The sequence below is a fragment of the Diceros bicornis genome, chromosome 37 (assembly GCF_020826845.1).
Source record: "Diceros bicornis minor isolate mBicDic1 chromosome 37, mDicBic1.mat.cur, whole genome shotgun sequence".
Taxonomy (NCBI): domain Eukaryota; kingdom Metazoa; phylum Chordata; class Mammalia; order Perissodactyla; family Rhinocerotidae; genus Diceros; species Diceros bicornis.
This window is the reverse complement of record NC_080776.1, coordinates 30,152,869-30,172,858: the sequence shown is the minus strand read 5'-3', so window position 1 is coordinate 30,172,858 and position 19,990 is coordinate 30,152,869. Positions and strand designations below refer to the sequence as shown.

The 19,990-nt window shown below is 49.3% G+C and overlaps 1 protein-coding gene across 2 annotated transcripts in view; it reads right to left on the bottom strand.

Annotated features, from left to right (window-relative positions):
- Positions 1-3,083: 3,083 nt before the first annotated feature.
- LOC131399214 (ral-GDS-related protein-like) overlaps positions 3,084-19,990 on the bottom strand; it is a 113,676-nt gene continuing 96,769 nt past the window's right edge. The window contains exon 4 of one of the 2 annotated variants that reach the window (XM_058533401.1): positions 3,084-3,101. The gene's annotated coding sequence lies outside the window, so the exon portion shown is untranslated. Of the gene's footprint in view, positions 3,102-6,002; positions 6,036-19,990 lie in introns of those variants that run through there. The other variant, XM_058533399.1, reaches the window with a different exon arrangement.

Sequence of the window (19,990 nt, the reverse complement as noted above, 5' to 3'; positions counted from 1 at the left end):
TCAGCAGAGAGTTATCAACGTCACGGGATGATTCAGTTTTTCCCCACAGTCACAGTAAAACCTACTTAAAGTGGATTATTGTTTTTGTGTAATATTGCAATAGATTCCAAAATATTATTTCAAAAGCACTTCGATGTCTATGTTCTCAAATTAGATATTTACTTCTAAGTCTCCATTTTTATGTTCTTTGTTGCATGCTACTTCAGAGTTGCATCTAAGGAAATACCAGATTTCCCTCAGTTTTTTAGATCCATATGTGTTGGAAATTTGATTCATGTAGATGGACACGGCAGTTGGGGGATCGTGCTATTATCAAAAGAGGCCTTTTCAGCATCAGTAATCTGACAAGAACCCACTGCTTGTTGGGATTCAATTGTCTATTTGGGGGATCAATCTTTCACTGTTGGCACTTCTCTTTCTCTTTGGAGGGAAAGTATGGCCTTCCCAGTTTTTTCATTACCAAACCACTTTCCTGGGTGGTTATGCTGTGTCAGGAAGGGCCTGGGATGCCGGGAACCAGAATTCATCCTCAGCTTCTGGCTGTCCTGAGAAGGCTTCCCTGACAGAGTTCAGCCTGTTGTCTGGGTGACACTTGCAGCCATCAGAAAGGAGGGGATAGCTCACAAGTGCCAAGCGATTCATCTGGCCCTCGTCTTACAGGGTGTTCCCAAGGGAAGAGCTTCAAAATGCCACTTAGTAACCCTTTGAAAGCTTCTAGTCATGTGGTGGGTTCTCGGTGTGAGCTCAGAGCAGTGTCTATTCACCACCAGATGGGGAGCATTTCAGTATTTTAATTGGTAAGGCTGTGTTCATGCACGTCCATGGATCATCAGTTCCGTGGCTTTCCCTGCTGGAGCCCCCCACACCTCCGTCATACCTGATCTTTCAAAGCTCCAAACAGGGTTCACACCCCAGCAGCTGGTTGTAATGTAACCACAACACAAGACTGGGGAAAAAATCACAGACACCCAGGGTTGACACACTTTAAGGGCTTGGGCCCAGTTGCCCCATTTGAACGAGTTTGGAACACCAACACTGAGTGTGTAAACTTGAGGATTGTCCAAGACCATGGACCTCAGAGGAACACGGGCTCAGAAGTCACCTTGGACAGCAAGGGACAATGTGGGGTCACTGACTGGCCAGGATTATGGTCCCTTATCCTGGCAAAGTAGAGCTCACTCGGGATCCATCAGGCCAAGTCAGGGAGGAGGTTTGGGGCTTTCTAGGGAAATTCTGTCCTAAAGGGAATTGCATAAGGAAGGCAGGGGTGCTGAAAATCCTAGTTCACAGGGAGCAGTAATGTTTATGTAACAAGGCCCAGCTGTAGCCTTAAAAGCTGCATCACAAATCTTTCCTCCTGGATACAAATCAAGCAGGAAAAGGAATTCAGGGTCCTGGACAAGGATTCCAGCAGGATTCAAATCTAGGTCAGAGGTGAACATGGAGCCCCTAGCGGGCCCTCAGGAGGGAAAGTCCTGCCTGCCTTTAGTCCATCTGCAAATGAACTTCCTCGGGTCTTGTCCTCTCAACGTGCACATTTTGATCTTTTTCCATTGTTTTCTCCACTTAGAGCTGATATATTCCCAGAGATTGAACTAGAAAACAACAAGTTCCTAAAATTTGGTCAAAAGAAACCTCAAGAAGAGAAGCAGAAAACATTCCCTCTTCCTCCAGAATTAGGAAGGCAGCCCCTGCCTGTGGCATGACATGGTCCTGCATAGCGCTGTTTTAAAGTCACCCACATTTCAGTGGTTTTTTTCTCTGCCTGTGAAAGTACCTTCAACCTTTAAATCTCAGGAGAAGGGGTGGTGGGCTGTGTCTGCTCCTGGAGGAGCTGAATGATACTGAAATGAACTGGTCCTCGGTGTTAGGGGGACTTGGGATTGTCCCCACTAGCCAGAGAAGGGGCTGGCCCTTCTCCCTTCTCCCACATACAATAAGCTGATGACCCGGAAGAGTTCTTGATTCAAGGAGAAATGTGAGATTCTGTGTCTCCCTCACATGCCTACAGAAAGCGACAGAACCACACCACAAGTTCCAGGCTGTAAAGGGAACAGGACTTTAATATAATATTCAAACATGGCATTTATTATTTACAACAAATAACTACTGTCCCTCCCCAATGGGTTCATAGATGCTGGGGGATGTCAGGGAGCTGAGATGGGGTCTTTCCCTCTCTCTTGGGCTTCAGGGGACTCCAGGAATCAGCTTACAATGCTCCCCTTCCTGTCTGGTGGGAGGAGCTGGCCCGGTGCATCGCAAGCTTCCCAGCTGTGTCCCGGCTGCTGAGGATGAGGCTGTGATCGGCCACTGGTATGGGGCTCGGTATTGGGGCCTGGGGGCTGAGTAGAAGTGTCGGGTTATCTTGGGGGGCCTCCCTCAGAATCATGGCCACCCACCCTGGCCCCACTGCACTGGGTGCTGCAGACCCTGTGCTCAGTGCTGTTAGCCACCAGTACCCCACTTGTCCCTGCCACGGGAGCAATCGTTTACTATCACCTATTTCACAGAGGAGGAAACGGAGTCTCAGGAAGCTGAAGAGAGTCACCCCAGTCACAGGACTGCTCAGTAGTGGAGCTGGGATCCCAGTGCCAGCTATCGGACTCCCCAAGGCCACGCTTAGCTCAAAGCTTTACTGAACTCCTAGGAGTCAGTCACCCCAGCCCAGACACTCACTCACCCCTGAACTTGATGATGGCCGGCTCTTCTTGGCCTTGAATATTCTGCTGGCCAACTAGATCTGGGGATCCAGCAGGCAGGACAGGCTGTAGCTACAGAGCAGAGAGACACCTCTGAGCCTACCAGGAGCCACACCTCAGGTGTCTCCCCACTGCCTGCCCAGCAGCTGGAGTCTGGGTGTCCCAGAGTTCGCCAAGCAATGAGGCCTGGGGCTGAGCAGGGGGCCATGGAGACAGGCTCTCTGGACTGGCCAACATGGAGAGTCCACCCCTGCCCTCACTCAACTCCTGCACAGCCTCAACTATCATTCTCGTTGAGCAGCTCCATGTCCTGGAATCAGGCCCCAAATCACTCCTCCAGCTCTGGTTGTAATTCTTTGCAACCACTGGGAGCAGCAGCATCTCCCTCATGACTCAGTATTCCTGGGACCAGAGGGAAGGAGAGGATGCACACAGGGCCTGGGTGGGGGATGCTGCAGGGGCCTTGTGGGGGGTGAGGGGTGGGGCAGGGGACCAGTCCTGGCAACGCTCCTTCCCACCAGTTCTATCCAGGCTCTACCTGTTCTCAGAATGGGAATAATCAGCCCCTCCTCCAGGAAGTCATCCTTGATGCCATCCTCCCCTCAACCAACCTGCCAATTGGATGGGTCTCCCACTTCTCTGTTATCGAAGTCTTCCACTCAATGTAAGATACAGGGGGTGGAACCAGGGACTGTTCTGCCCAGAGGGTCTCTGATTTCCACCTCCTTCCCCTCCCCTGCAGGGAATGCCACAGCTGCTCACCTCATCCCTTTCTTAAGGTTGATCTCATTCCCCTGGAAGGTGGAGAGCCAGAGTCCATCAGACAGAATGTCATAGACTGACTAGCCCCTTATGTCCACCCCTTCTCATGGTGCACGACTGCCAGGTCCCCGGAGGGGGCGGAGCATGCAGAGAAAACAGGACTTGGACCTAGGCCGGGCTCTGGGCTCCAGAGAAGGAGGACATGGGGGGAGGCTGAGGGACCTGGCAGCACAACCCTCTCTGATGACAGACTTGGAGGCTGAGGCCTCAGGCAGAGGGGACTGCTCAGCAAGTTATGTGCTGCCTGACTTGGGGGGGGACCGACCCCTCTCTCCCTCCATGGGGAGCATGGGAGTTAGAGGCTGAGTCCAGCTCAGACAAAACCTCACGCGGCTGTGCCATCAGGCAGCTCTGAGTTTCCCCAGCCTGGGGAACCGGAATGGGTGTCTCAGGTGGAGCCTCTGTTCACCCATCTCTAAGATGGGCCTGATGCCCCAGCTCCCAGGGGCGGCTACGAGGCTCCCAGGAGAGATGTGTCAAGTGCTGAGAGCTCGGAGCACATTTCGGGGGCTCCCGCATCCCAAGGTTCAGGATCGTGGTCCTTCCTGCCTGGCCTCAGGTTCACCCACCTCGAGATAATCACCCATCGCCAGACACAGCATAAGCAGGTCACCAAGGAAAGTGCCAAGATAGGGGACGACACCTTGTGACATTGGGGTGCGGGTGGGATGAGCCCTTGCTCTCAAGTCGACCCCCTGCAGACCCTCCCCTGAAAAGTCCACAGCCACAGCCTCCTGGCCCACCCCAGGGTTCCCAAGGGGAACAGCCTAGGACCCTTACTAGCCTCCCCTCAATTCCTCCTTGCTTCACACCCCAAGAACACCACACTCCTCCTCCTCCTCTCCCAGGGCAGGCTTCTAGCAAATCACAGGGTATGCGGTCCCTGTCCCTCCCCACAACAAACCCATCCTGCACCAGCTCTTCCAGGCCATCCCGGTCACTTCTACTGGGGGATTCGGACACTGTGGCACCAAGAGAAAGGGCCCTCCTCTCTTGATTTGAGGCCTCCAGCTGGGAACGCAGACCCCTCCCCACAGGCACACTCACCTGCTGCTGCTGCTGCTCCTTCTCCTGCACCCTCTGGGGGTTGATTTCCGGGGGGCAAACGTGGAAGGCCCCTCCTGTCAGGGTCGAGGACAGTGTCAGTGAGGCCATAGTCCCCTCACCGCATTTCTCTCCAGCACCACTCGCCTCCGACACTGGATATCTGACTCGAGTCAACTGGTACCAATGCCACTCCACCCTCCAAGGTCTTGTGATTCCAGAACAAGCCCAGTTTCAACTCTCTGAGTGTAAGCTTGGGCTTGCGTCCTGGACTCCCTGAGCCTGTTTCCTCATCTGGAAAGTGTGAGAACTCCAGCTACTTCACAGGTTCTCCTGAGGACTCACTGTCGCATGACTGTCATCACTGTTCTTGCCCTCACCCCTCCAGGGAGGAGGCAGAAAGCTCCCACATTCCTTTCCTCCCTCTTACCTCATCACCCCCATGTGAGGCCTGCACCACACGATCACCATCCTTCCATTTTCCTGATGGGGAGACAGAGGCCCAAACAGGGGCAGTGAGTTGCTCAGGGGCCACAGAGGAGAGGCCACTTGGCCCTCCCAGCCAGAGACCCTGTTCCAACATCCTCACCTAACCCCCAGCTCCACCACTGACAACAGTCCTGACCCCTGAGCTCTCGAAGCTTGGTCGTGGGCCGAGGCATGGATGGAGAGGATGTGGTGTCTTGGGAGTCTGGTTGAATGGCTCCTGCCTGCCCCAGTCTCGTGGAGTGTCTGGCCCCCAGGCTGGGACAGAGGCAATGCCAAACCCTTCTCCTCCCCAAGGAACCACTCAGGATATTCCCCTGCACTGAACTCTTTCTTTATCCACTCAGAAACTGGACCCCCAAGGTGCCACCTCTGATCAACAGGGAAGGGGTGAGAGGACATTTTGCTTCCCTGTTTACATGAAGCTCCTAACTTCCTTTCAGCAGGATCCACTAAGGATCTATCAGTTGCCTAGGCGCTACTCATAAGCCACTTGGGGTATATGTCATTGCCAACCAGGCATTCAGGTGAGACTCCGTTGTTGACTCGAGTGACTGTTCTAGGCGTCCAGGGGGGTCCCAGAGCGCACACACATCTGTCTCTGGTCCAGCTGTTCAGATCCAAGGATGAGCATCTTGTTTGTCCACCTGGGCCAGGGGAATTCCCTGCTGTGCCCGTCCCTGGGGTAGGCAGTGTGCCCTCCCCTTGGAGACATGGTGAAGATAGAAGGAGCAGCAGGGGCCTGGCTTCCTGAGGACAGGTTTAGGCTGAGGGATAAACCCACCCAACCACCCAACAGTCTGGGAGAAGCTACATTCAGCAGGACGGAAGTGCATGGAAGCCAGAAATCTGCTGATGGCGCCAGCTCGGCAACTCGCCCTGGAACAGCACAGCCAACACCACTGTGTCCCATGACCAGGGCCTCCTGCCCACAAACGGCACCCCACCTGCCCATGGGCCAAACAGATCCCTAAGCTTGTTAACCTGGAGAAGATAGATGGGAATGTTTCAGAGAAAGTTCAAGTGAGAAACAATCAAAACCACAGCTTGCCCAGTCCCCCTCCCCCCGTGGCCCTTCCTCTCTTTCCAGACCCCCAGCCTCCACTCTACCTTGGTCATCAGTTCTCTGCTCAAGGACTCGTCTTGGCTATAGTGCTCCTTAAGTTTTTCAGAGCACTCCCTGAGGAGAGGGGAAAGAGGGAAGGATAAATTTAGGGATAATGTGAGGGGTCTGAGTGCAAATCTTTTTCTTTGACAACCTGAGAGATTCAAACTGCCTGGAGGAGTGCTCTCACTGGGCTCCTCTGAGGGCTAAGGTCTTGTGAGACTGGGAGGGGGCTCTCCTGTTGGTCACTGGGGTCTCCATTCCCCCGCTATACAGAGCAGCTCTCTTTTGACCACTTTCAGTTTCAACGGGGCATAGAGTTCTGTTGCTATAAACACTTGAAAATCTCCAATGTGGCTCAACCCAGTACCTGGCATTTAGAGAAACCGAATCCTGAAGCAGAATTGGTGCACTAAGGACACCAGGAGACTTAGAGACCCACCGCTGAGGCCCAGGCCCTGTTCCAAGCATTTGCTGCCACCCAGGAGTTCCCAGCTGACTGAGGGGCCAATGGCAGACATACCCGAGATCCCCCATCCACCCTGGTCCTCCTATGGAGAGAGGCCTACCCACCAGGAAACTTCCCCCATGTGTTCTTCAGGTGACATATGGATGTTTTCTGCAGAACAGAGATGACAGTGCAGGGCGAGGAGAAGTTCTTCAGGATCTTGCACTCCTGGGGAAGGGAAGAGAATGAGCTGTGAGGTGGGGTGCTGGAGCCCTGCTTGCTCTAGCTTCAGTCCCCTTCTATTTAAATCTCCTCTCCTGGATGAGACAGATGCTCAGGGAGCCCCAGAAGGGCACATTTAGGACCCAAAGAGTAACACTCACAAGGAGGAGGATTTTAGCTCAACCCAGGGAGGGAGCCAGGTAGGAAGTGAGCATCTCTGCAGTGGGACCTGGAGTCAAGGTCAGCATTCCCCTGGCAAGAAGGGCCTAGGGACTTGCAGGGGCTTAGACCACACACTGCAATCCTGGGATCTGATAAAGGTAGAGGCAGTTCCCAAGGCTCCAGAGAGGGGCTCCACTGGGCCTCCAAAAGCACACCTGGGCCACCTGGATCCAGCGCTCCACCACCCTCACCCTGTCCTGGGCCATCATGCTCGGGTCCCCGAGGCAGGTGGTGACGACGAGGCTGGCCACCCTTCTGAAGTGGTCGATGGTGGCCCGGACGGTGTGTGCCAGGTGCTCATTGCTGGGCTTGTTCCTCTTGCCCCAGGTGGAGCCCAGGCACTGAGAGGGCACCACCTTCCGGAAGAGCTCCTGGGGAACAGGGGGAGTGTCACCCAACATTGCCACACCCCAGCTCTGTGTCCACATCCCCAAAAGTCCCACACAGGGGTCACAGTTTAGAGCTGGAGCTCAGGAAGCTCATGATGTGGCCTGAGCCTTGTGAGAGTCCCTGGCTTTTCTTCTCTGTCCACTGAGGGTACCCAGAGGATGACCCAGGACCCAATACTGGCAGGGAAGGGAGAGGGACATTTGCATCCAGCCCGTCCTGGCCAACTCCAAGCTCCAGATGGTGGCTCACCTCGGCTCATCCCAAGGGGGCATCTTCCAACACACTGATCTCCCTCTGGTCACACTCCCCATTCTGATGCACATTCTCCCCTGGCAGCTACAACCACGGGCGTTGTCTGTCTCCCTTGTAGTGGAGTACACATCAGGTGTTTAATAAGTCCTGAGGCTGTTGAGCTTCCTGAGCAGACGGTTGGGCCACCAGGGACCTGGCTGCATACAGTGAGTTCCCCTCCACTACTGATGTGCCAGGCCCTGCTCACCCTTCCTTCTCTTCAAGGAGCCGGCACAGCCACTCTGTGCAGCAGGTCCTGTTAGTGTCCACCTCTACGCTCTGCAGGTGGAAAGCAAAGGCTTAGGGGTTCAGAAAGTTGCCCAGGTCGTATGGTTGGTAAGGGGTGGAGCCAGGATTCGGGCCCAGATCATAGGAGACTGGATGAGGTCTGGGGCAACGATGGCAGAGGGAAGGCCTACCCCACCCCGCTCTCAGAGCCCAGCTGCTCACTGCATCCATCACGATCAACTGCTCCACCACCAGCTTAGGAGGGAAGGCCGTAGGTTGGGCTTCTTCTCACGCTTCTTAGCCACAGGTGGAGATGGACTTCCCACTAGAAATGATGGTCCAGGTGACTCCAACTCAGCAGCTCCCACTCCTGCTGGAGCCCATGTTGGCCCTTGCTCCACCTACAACACTGCTGGTAGAGGGGACACTGGCTCCAGTGCTAGAGGGTGTGGTGTCAACGGAGCTGGAGCCAGCTCTACCTCCACCACTGCCCACAGCTCTGCTTCTGCTGCTGGCTGAAACTCTGGAGCTGACTCTGGAGCGGGATAAAGAGAAAGCTTCACTCACATAGCTGACTTTCCATGTGTCCTTCTAAATACAGGAAAGATCCCACTTCTCTTCCAGGAATAGCCAGCCTGCAGTCCCCTTTAGCCTCTGGCTCTGCCTCAGTGGCCTCCTAAACTCACAACAGACAAGGGAAATAGGGTCAAGGGAGCACAGCTCTGAACCAGACAAGGTTACCTGCATGTACGTCCCCTTTAGCTTGAAAAAGAGACAGCCCCTGACTGGTCCCACCCTAGTTCTGGTCCAACCCCATCATCTCAAGGTCCTGAGTGTGGAGGCCCTCTGCTCCTGCTCTCATCTCAGAGCAGCACTGGATGGTGTGGGTGGCCTCATGTACCTGCTCCTTGTCTAGTGAGTTGGTGGAGTTGAAACCATTGGGCAGCTACTCGACGACCTCCTGAGTGGAGTTCTGCAAAGACTGCCTGGGAGCTGGGCCAGAGGGAATCAGGGGTGGCCTGCACACTGCCACTGAGGCCAACCCCCAAGAGAAAGTCTGCTCCTCAGTTCAGGCACAGAGGGCATCCTGGCAAAGATCTTTGGTCAGGGAGGGAAGGAAATGAAACCTCTAGGGCTCAATAATATACGAGTAGAGGAGCTCACCTTCTCATGCTGTCAGCCATGATCTGGGGTATGAATGTGACAGACCCACCAGGTTTCCGACACCTAACAACAAGCTCCTGCTTAGGAATGGCCTGTCCCACATACCCTGCCTTCCCCACTCCACACAGACACACAAACACACACACACACACTATGAGGGGCCTGGAGTGTGGGGTTGATCAGATGGGATCACCGTTGTGTCCTGGCCTGCACTAGCCTTTCCTGGGCTCCCCCATGTTACCCTTCACTGCCTCCTGTCAGACACCCAGAGGCGTCAGGGATGAGGGCTGAGCCAACATCGGCAACAATCAAAAAGATTCTCTTTCTGGGTTTTTTTGAGGCCAGATCCTGCAAAAGTTTGGATACAACAACAAAACATTTTTGCTTCTTGGCTGTCTCCATTCAAGTGAGCTGGATGGGGGGCTGTGGGTGCCTGGTTACCAGAGTTCTAAGATCTGTTGAGGCCTAGGACCAAGGAGATGGGGTCATTTTTCAAGATTCCTTTACCTGGGACCCTTACCTCAATCAGATTTCTCCAGAGCTGCCCATTGAGCCAGGGCTGCTCACCCTCCTCTCTCATGTCACTTCCTGAACTGTACACAAGGGGCCTACACAGCCCTAGCCACAGTTCCCTGGAAACCTAACTCAGGTCCTAGCTTTGAGGAGACAGAGATGAATGCAGACCTCCTCTTTCTTACCAGTTCTGCATCCTGGGAAAGTCCCTGTGCCTCTCAGGTCCTCCCTAGTCTCCAAACCTGCACCATGGGGATCAGGCTAGAATCTACTTCCTAGGGACCTCACCTGGTGTATATGAGATAATATCTATTACCCCTGTGGGCTGGGGTCACATGTACTTAAGGCACAAACTTAGAGATGGAAGAATAACAAGAAGGGGTGACATGTAGCACAGAACACCACTCAAAACAGGCCTGGATTCTAGCAATGTGATATTGGAACAGTCATTTCCAATTTGGCTTCATTTTCAGGTCAGCATCATGAGGGGTTTGAAACTAACGGAAATTTAGATACTGCCTTCTGTGGCATAAAACCATTCAACTGTTTCCTGTTTTATGGAGAATGAGACCCAAGTGCCTCATCTTGGCCTATGAGGTGGGAAGCCTCCACAATGGTACCCAGTAAACCCCACTCATGGCATAGCCATCCCTGTGGAACCACTAAGTGGTTAGTAACTGGCTTATGAACATAATAAGAGCCAATGTGATGGGATGTCTTGTCTAAATTTTAACTACACAAGTCTCTCACTTCCTCTTACTCCCTCTCTCATGTTCCATCTCTCTCTCTCACTCTGTCGAATCCCTGTAACTGAGGAATCAAATACCAGTGTTTTGGGACTGCCCAATGTGGAGGCCTATAGAGGAGAGAAGCACGGGAGTGCCCAGGCCAACAGACAGAAAGGAACTCAGGCTCTCAGTCCAAACTGAACCCTGAAGGCTGAGAGTGACCTTGGGGGCTTGTCCTCCCCCAGTTGAGCCTCAGTTGAGGCCACAGCCCCAACCTGTTCAACTCAGTGAGGCAGAGGCACCCAGCTAAAACGTGCCTGATTGCTGATACACACAAATTGTGAGATAGTCAACATTTGTAGTTTTGAAAAGCAAGGTTAGGGGCAATGAAGTCAGAGAGGGAAAGGTAACTGACACAGCCTACCAGGCCCTGGCCCTACCTTCCACCCCAGCTCCTGTTCTCTCCTCCCAGCCTCCCTCCAGCTGCACTGGCCATATTTCTGACCTCCTCTGGCCAAACTCACTTCTGCCTGTGAGACTCAGGACCGGTGGTGCCATCTCCCTGACACACTGCTCCCAGACCCCTGAAGGGCTGGCTCCCTCTTGTCATTCTGGTCCCAGCAAATGTCACCCTATTGAGGCCTTTCAGACCCTCCTACCAAGTGACGCCCAACCCTCCCTCACAGCCCCCTGCTGTGTTTCTCTGCAGCACTTGCTGAGAGTAACTTACCCACGGCTCTCAGAATCAGTGACAAAGATGGAGAACTCAAAGGTTTTGCAGGTACCAATGCCTGTGTTTCTCATCCCCTAAGCCATCAGATGTCTCCTTTGGATCCCACTGCTGCCACCAAACTGGTACAAAACAAAATAAAACTGAGTAAATTTTAAACATCTTATCGGCTTTATTCAACAGTTCATGAATCAGGCAGCATCCAGTCTAGCAGAGAGAAAGGAGCTCCAAGGAGCTGTACAAAATGAAAGACTTTTATAGGCAGAAGGGAGCAGGAACAAGGAAATTACACTACACCAAAAAGAGGGTTGGTTACTGCAAGGTTACCTTCCTTTAGGGGATGGCAGGGCTCTATTAGGAAGGTGACCTACCTGCTGCTCATCAGGCGATTCCCAATTGACTGGTTTATGATTCTGTTCCTGGGAGGGCAAAAAGTCTAATTAAATCTCGGCTTGTTGACGTGAGACTTAGGCTAAGTGGCTCTATTAGGGCCTGGTGTCTTGTTTTATTATTTTATTTATTTATTTTTTTTGTGAGGGAGATCAGCCCTGAGCTAACATCCATGCTGATCCTCCTCTTCCTTTTTCCTGAGGCAGACCAGCTCTGAGCTAACATCTATTGCCAATCTTCCTCCTTTTTTCCTTCCCCAAAGCCCAGGTAGATAGTTGTATGTCATAGTTACACATCCTCCTAGTTTCTGTATGTGGGATGTAGTCTCAGCATGGCTGGGGAAGAGGTGCTTCGGTCACGCCCGGGATCCGAACCCAGGCCGCCAGTAGTGGAGCGTGCGCACTTAACAGCTAAGCCACTGGGCCTGCCCTGGTGTCTTGTTTTAAACACATTACTTCTGCTGGTCCCTGATTTCCCCAGTTACACCCCAGCTGTCCCTTCATTGACCATTGTTAGTCACACACCCACTGCACCTGCCTCCAGTCCTTCCCCCTCAACACCGTAATCTCACACACAGCTCCTCCCGACACTATCATGACGTCTCCCACCACACGTCCCCTATACTTTCCACACTGCCAGCAAGATGCTTCACAAACACCACAACCATTTATGTCCAATGGGCTTAGAGGTCTAACCGTGCACTGGGAATCAGGAGTCACAGGGTCTGTCACTTGGCCTCCAATCACCTACTGTACCCCAGCTGAAGGGCTTACCCTGCAGAGAGACTCAGTTGTAGCCAACTCCATCGAACAACATCTTTGCCCCAGGCTTCCTTCAAAATGCTCCACCCACTTTCTGCCCCAACTGCTCCTTGAGGGGTCATTTTGGGGTAGCCTTCGAGGCCACCTTGGTGATTTTGTGCCCAGGCACAAACAGCTCTTGGCCGACAAACACTTTAATCATACCCCTTGAAATCATATAGCACAGGTAACCAGTGAATGGGTGCAAATTATTTTACCTCAAGACACCTAAGGAATATTTCACACCAGGAGCATCCACTTTTGGGTTTCACTGTGGGCTGATATCACAAGGTTCTCACCCAGTGAGCGTCTCTCCTCCCCAGCTCTCTGAGCAGCTTTCTCCAGGCTATATTGTGCAACGCACTATTGTTTCTCTCTCAGCCTGCTTCCCTCAGGTCGCAGGTCCCCTGAGTTTCCTGCCCTGACAGGCTACCACCAACCCATAGAAACAATGTCAGTCCTATAGCACTGGGTGTTCAGTTCTACTAGGATTGACTGACTGGACTGGGCACAGGTGCGGTGGCCCTACCCACACAAAATCAGGAAACTGAGGCAACTAAGAAGTATCAACAACCTTAACAGAACATGGACAACAACTCCATAGGAACATATCCTAACCCCTGAACAACACTCTCATGAGTCTCTCGCCTAAATGGTTTTAGAAAATGGCCTGGCCCTAGACTGTCTATACCGGCCAAGGAAGGAGGGGTTGGTGCCTTTCCTAGAACCACACTTGCTGAGTGTACATCAACAGAGAAGTTCAAACCTACCTCCACCAAATGGCCCAAGAGGTTAAAATATTGCATAATATTACCCAAATCTTTGAATAGATACCAAAGGCCCCCGAGGTCACTGACCTATTTTCATGGCTGGTCTCTCCAAGTTGTGGACAATGGAAATGGACTGGATTTTAGACTGTTGCTTGTATAGTCATAGGATTTGTTACTATAGCCCTCGTCGGATGTTTACTCTCTTGGCTACAACTTGCCCTACCACTAATAACTCCATTAATTACACTTATTAAATATACCAGGCAACTTAAAATTAACCAATACCCTGATTAACTTAAAAAATTCAAAATTTTTATGTGGAAAATCTGCTTAACATAGAATACACCGTTTTAAGTATTTCAAAGTATGCATTTCTGTGGCTTTTAGCACAATGATTATGTCGTGTGGCTATCACCACTATCTAATTCCAGAACATTTTCAACACCCCCAAACAAACCCATACTCATTCACAATCTATTTTCTGCTAACCCAAACCCATGGAAAAACTCATCTGTTTTCTCCCCCTATGGATTTTCCTATTCTGGACAGTTCATTCAAATGGCATCATGTTATCTATTGCCTTTGTGGATGGCTTCAGTGAGCACACATGTTTCAAGATTCACCCATGGCCGAACATGTAGCAGTACTTAATTCTTTTTTATGGCTTGTAATATCCTATATTATGAATAGGCCACATTTGGTTTATGCAGTGATAACTGGATAGAAATTTGGGTTTGTTTCACTTTTGGACCATTGTGAACACTGTTGCTTTGAATGTCTATGGGCAAGTTTGCTCTTTTGGACATATCTACCATGGGCCTCTCCAGGTCAATGGTAATTCTAAGTTTAAGATTTTAGAAAATGCCAAGCTGTTTTCTGCAGAGGCTGCATCATTTTACTTTCCCACCAGTAATGTATGTGGGTTTCCCTTTCTACACATCTTTACCAACACTTGTTATTTTCCATTATGTTGAATATAGCCTTCATTTTGAGTGTGAAATAGTATCACACTGTGCTTTGAATTTGTATTTTCCTAATAATTAATGATACTGAGCAACTATCTTGTGCTTATTGGCCATCTATGTATTTCCTGGAGACATGTCTATTCCAGTTGCTTACCCCGTTTCATTGACTTGTCTTTTATAATTGAGTTCTAAGAGATCTTTATATATACCCAATATAAGAGCCTTCTCACGTATATAAGTTGCAAATAGTAGGAGACTTCAAAGACCACTTTTAACGGATAGAATATCCATACAGAAAATCAGGAAATAGCAGACATGAAAACATTAAATACTAAATGGACCTATCAGACACACACAGAATATTTTACTGGACAGCAACAAAATGTACACTCTTCTCAAGGGCACACAGACTATTTTCCAGAACAGATCACATGTTAGGTCACAAAACAAGTCTTAACAAGATTAAAGAAGACTGAAATAATACCAAGTAACTTTTCTAAACACAATGGCATGAAACTAGAAGTCAATAACAGAAGGAAAACTGGAACATTCATGATATGTGGTAGTTCAACAAAAACTCTTAAACTTAAAAGTAGATCAGGGTGCAGACAGGTGCTGTAGCGGTTAAGTGCATGTGTTCCGCTGCTGGAGGCCTGGGTTCGGATCCTGGGCACGCACCAACCCATGCTTGTCAGGCCATGCTGTAGTGGCATCCCATATAAAGTGGAGGAATATGGGCAAGGATGATAGCTCAGGGCCGGTATTCCTGAGCAAAAAGAGGAGGATTGGCATGGATGTTAGCTCAGGGCTGATCTTCTTCACACACAAAAAATGTAGATCAAAGAAGAAATCAAAAGGGAAATTAGAAAACAGCTCAAAACATACAAAAAGAAACAATAGGGACCGGCCGGGTGGCACAAGCGGTTAAGTGCGTGCGCTCCACTGCGGCGGCCCGTAGTTCGCCGGCTCAGTTCCCGGGTGCACACCAACGCACCGCTTGGCAAGCTATGCTGTGGCGGTATCCCATATAAAGTGCAGGAAGATGGGCACGGATGTTAGCCCAGGGCCAGTCTTCCTCAGCAAAAAATAAAATAAAATAAAAGAGGATTGGCAGATGTTAGCACAGGGCCAATCTTCATCACACACACACAAAAAGAAACAATATGGGCCAGCCCTGTGGCTTAGCGGTTAAGTGCGTGCTCTCTGATGCTGGTGGCCCGGGTTCGGATCCCGGGCACACACCGACGCACCGCTTCTCCGGCCACGCTGAGGCCGCGTCCCACATACGGCAACTAGAAAGCTGTGCAACTATGGCATACAACTATCTACTGGGGCTTTGGGGTGAAAATAAATAAATAAATCTTTAAAAAAAAAAAAGAAACAATAAACACACCAAAACTTATAGGCTGCAGCAAAAGTAGTACTAAGAGGAAAATTTATAGTGATAAACTTGTACATTACAAGAGAAGAAAGATGTCAAAGAAACAACCTGACTTACAACACACAGCATTAAAAAAAGAAAAAATGAAACCCAAAGTTAGCAGAAGGATGGAAGTCACCAAGAGGAGAGTGGAAAAAAAATGAAAGACAGTATGGACGATTAATAAAAATAAAAGTTGAGTTTTGGAAAAAATAAAATTGAGAAACCCTTAGATAAAATATCTAGGAAAACAAAGAAAGATGACTCAAACTAAATCAGAAATGAAAGAGGAGGCATTGCAACGGATGCTTCAGAAGAAAGAGATCAGAAGAGACTATTCTGAACTAGTGTACACTCATAAATTGCATAACCTGGACAAAATAGATAAATTCCTAGAAACAACCTATGAAAGCTGAATCATGAAGAAATAGAAATCTTGAATAGACCAGTAACAAATAAGCAGACTGAATCAGTAATCAAACACCTCCCAATGAGAAGGGACTTCTCCACTCTGCCTGACCTTAGCCAGCCTGCCCCAGCGTCAGGCTGACTCCTGTGGACCTAGCTGGCTCCCTGCAGGCTTCTGCAAATCCAGGCCCCTGGCTCACCCTGGAGCATGCCAGCTCTGGCGGCCCCAAGCAGCATCCTTGACACCAGGCTCCCACCGGGCTCCTGGGAACCCAGGGCCCCATCTCAGCCTAGGGGCTGCCATCTTAAACAGCCCAAGGTGGCTCTTGTGACCACAAGTGGTGTCCTTGGCACCAGGCTCCTGGTGGGCTTTGGTGAATCCAGACCCTGGCTCACCCAAGGTCCTGCGTATGCCAGGCAGCCACAGGCAGCATTCACAGCCACAGGCAGCTTCTGTAACAGGGCAAACCCAAGACCCCAGTGGGCTCCCACAAACCCAAGACCCCAGGTCACTCCAGCACTTGCTGGCTACAGCAACCCAGGTAGATTCCATGACACCAGGCTACCAGGGGGCTGCTGGGAACTCAGGCCCATGGATCACCACACCACCTGCCAGTTCCAGCAGCTGTAGACAGCTCTTATAGAACGAGGCTCCTTGCAGGCTCCCACAGAACCAGGCCCCCAGTTTACCCAGGTGCTTGCTGACTCAGGCGGCCCCAGGCAGCTCCCATGCCACCAGGCACCGGCAGGTTCCCATGAACCCAGGCTTCCATCTTGACCCAGTGCCTGCTGGCTTCTGCAGCCTCAGGCAGCTCCTGTGGCCCCAGGATCCCAGCAGGCTCCCAGGAATCCAGACTTCTGGCCTACCACAGCACAAGCTGTCTCTCGTGGTGCCAGGCTCCTGGCAGTCTCCCATGAACCAAGGCTCTCAGCTCATCCCAGCACTGGCGAACTCTCATGGCCCTGGATGACTCCTGTGGCTGCAGGCTCTCAATGAAGACCTGCCAAAACAGGCTCCAGTGGGGCTACTCATGATCTCAGGGTCCCAGCTGTGCCCAGGGCCAGACACAATACCACAGACCCAAGCTTTACACTCACCCCAGTACCAGGCTGTCCAAGGACTCCAGCAGCAAGCTTGCCCCTGGACACCACCAGATGGCCTACCCAGGACCCCTAGATGGGATGACTATGAAGGCTTTAGTTTGCTAAAGCCAGTCTGTAAAGGGTGGAAGAGGTGCCTACTTCCTCAAATTTGCAGACACCAATGGAAGGCCACAAGGATCATGAATAATCAAAGACTCATGACACCACCAAAGAAAAAGAATAAAACTCCAATGACCGACCAAGCAATGGAGATATAGGAACTATGACACAAAGGCTTCAGAACAACCCTCTTTGAGAAATTCATAAAACTCTAAGGAAACATAGATAGACTACTAAATGAAATAAGGAAACAGTGCATGAACAAGTGAGAAGTTCATTATAGAAACAGAAATCATTAAGGAAAAACAAACAGAAATCCTAGAATTGAAGAACACAATGACTGAACTGAAGAATTTAATAGAGAGGTTCTAAATCAGATTCAACCATGTACAAGAAATAATTAGTGAACTAGAAGATGTGTCATTTGAAATCATCCAGTCAAAGAAACAAAAAGAAAAACGGTACTGCATAGGAATGGGGAAAGGCAGTGTGAATTATGGGATACCATGAAAAGAAATAGATAAACATTATTAAAGTACCAGAGGAGAAGACAGGGATAAAGGAAAAGAGTGTTTACTTAAAAAATAAATAGCAGCTTGTATCGCTATGAGTTTCCCTCCCAGGACTGCTTTTGCTGCATCCCATATGGTTTGATATGGCACGTTATCATTTTCGTTTGTTTCCAGATAGTTTTTGATTTCTCCTTTAATTTCATCAATGATCCATTGGTTGTTCAGTAGCATGTTGTTTAATCTCCACATTTTTGTCACTTTCCCAGTTTTTTTTTCATGGTTCATTTCCAGTTTCATAGCCTTATGGTCTGAAAAGATGCTTGTTATGATTTCAATCTTCTTAAATTTATTGAGGCTTGCTTTGTTTCCCAACATATGGTCTATCCTAGAGAATGTTCCATGCGCGCTTGAGAAGAACGTGTAGTCAGCTGTTTTTGGATGGAGTGCTCTGTATATGTCTACTTGGTCCATCTCGTCCAGTTTTTCATTTAAGTCTAATATTTCTTTATTAACTTTTTGTCTGGATGATCTATCCATTGCTGTAAGTGGGGTGTTAAGATCCCCTACTATTATTGTGTTGTTGTTGATTTCTCCTTTTAGGTTTGTTAATAGTTGCTTTATGTACATTGGTGCTCCTATGTTGGGTGCATATATATTTATATGTGATATGTCTTCTTGATGTAGTGTCCCTTTTATCATTATATATTTCCCTTCTTTGTCTTTCTTAACCTGTTTTATCTTGAAGTCTACTTTGTCTGATATGAGTATGGCAACACCTGCTTTCTTTTGTTTGCCATTAGCTTGGAGTATTGTCTTCCATCCTTTCACTCTGAGCCTGTGCTTGTCTTTAGTGCTAAGATGTGTTTCCTGAAGGCAGCATATTGTTGGGTCTTGCTTTTTAATCCATCCTGCCACTCTGTATCTGTTGATTGGAGAGTTCAATCCATTTACATTTAGGGTAATTATTGATATATGAGGGCTTAATGTTGCTGTTTTGTCACTTATTTTCTGGTTCTTTTGCATTTCCTTTGTTTCTTGTCCCATTTGTTTTGGACTGCCAATTCAGTTTGGTTGTTCTGTCTTATGATTCTTCTAGTTTTCTCTTTGTTTATCATATGTGGTTTTGCTTTGATTATTTGTTTAGTGTTTACCTTGAGGTTTGGGCAAAAAATCTTGTGTATGAGATAGTCCATTATCTGATAGCCTCCTATTTCCTTATACTAAGTCAATTCAGTCACTTTCCTCTTCCCCTTAAGTGATACAATAAGTTAGAAAACAGATCTGTTGACAAACACAAAAAAGCTAGATCTAGCCTCAGCCTGAGGGACAACAACATAAGAAACTAGTGGAGAGGAAACATTCTTCTCAAACCACAATGAAACAGTCACCACAATGGACTGTGTGCTAAGCCACAGTGAAATCTCTAAAGAGTCCAAAAAGCAGAAATCTATAAGTAACCATATTACGGGACCTTAAAGCAATAAAAATAAAAAATAATCACAAAATATTGGCTCCACTCCCCCAACCTATCCACTTGACAATCTGTCCACACCCTTCTAAATCTCTCAGGTTACAGAGGGGATCCAGACAGACAGGACAAACTCTTTAGAAATGAGCAGCACTGAGAGCAACATGAGCCAAATCCATGGCGTGGAGACTAAGGGACAGAAGAGACTCAGCCTCCACTGCAGGTATCAGGAAATATCAACTCTACATGAAGAAGCTGAGCACTTCCCTCCAGGAGCCAGAATAACACCACAATAAAACCAACAACAGCAGAATGAAGTGAGGATTCACGAGGCAGGAAAAACAATGCAGACCTAAGCAATGGAGTTAAGGGCTAGCTCTCTGGAAAGACTTGTACCAGTGAGAAACCTTGCGCAGTCTGACCAAGAGGAACAGACAAAGGCACCAAACTGTACCATCAGGTACAAGAAACTACCGAAACTGCTTTAACGTGATAGGAGAACATAGTGGATAACTCTGACCAAGACATCAGCGGTCCTCAATTGGAGCTGTCCTTCCACCAGAATGCATCTGGAAACACGCAGGATGGGTTTTGTTTCTTGTTTTGTGTTGTCCTAATGGTTGTTGCCCTGGGGGGTCCCGGAGATCCTGAACAGCCAGTCACATAGAGTCGTTTCCCTCCTGAAGTGTTACTGACATCTGGGAAGACGAGCACTGATCCAGATTAAATGAACTATGTGGTAGGGAAATGTTTTCCATGGATGTATAACAGGCAAAAGATGGTACCCTCAATACATAAGGAATATTGAGAAACCAATGTTTACAACTACTAAACTGTAAGAGAGCGGGAAAATCAGAAACATAGCCAATAAACACACCAAAAATATATCCAACCTATTCGTACAGGTGGAGAAATATGCATGTAAAGCACAGGGAAGAGTTGAGGAGATTACACACCAAATT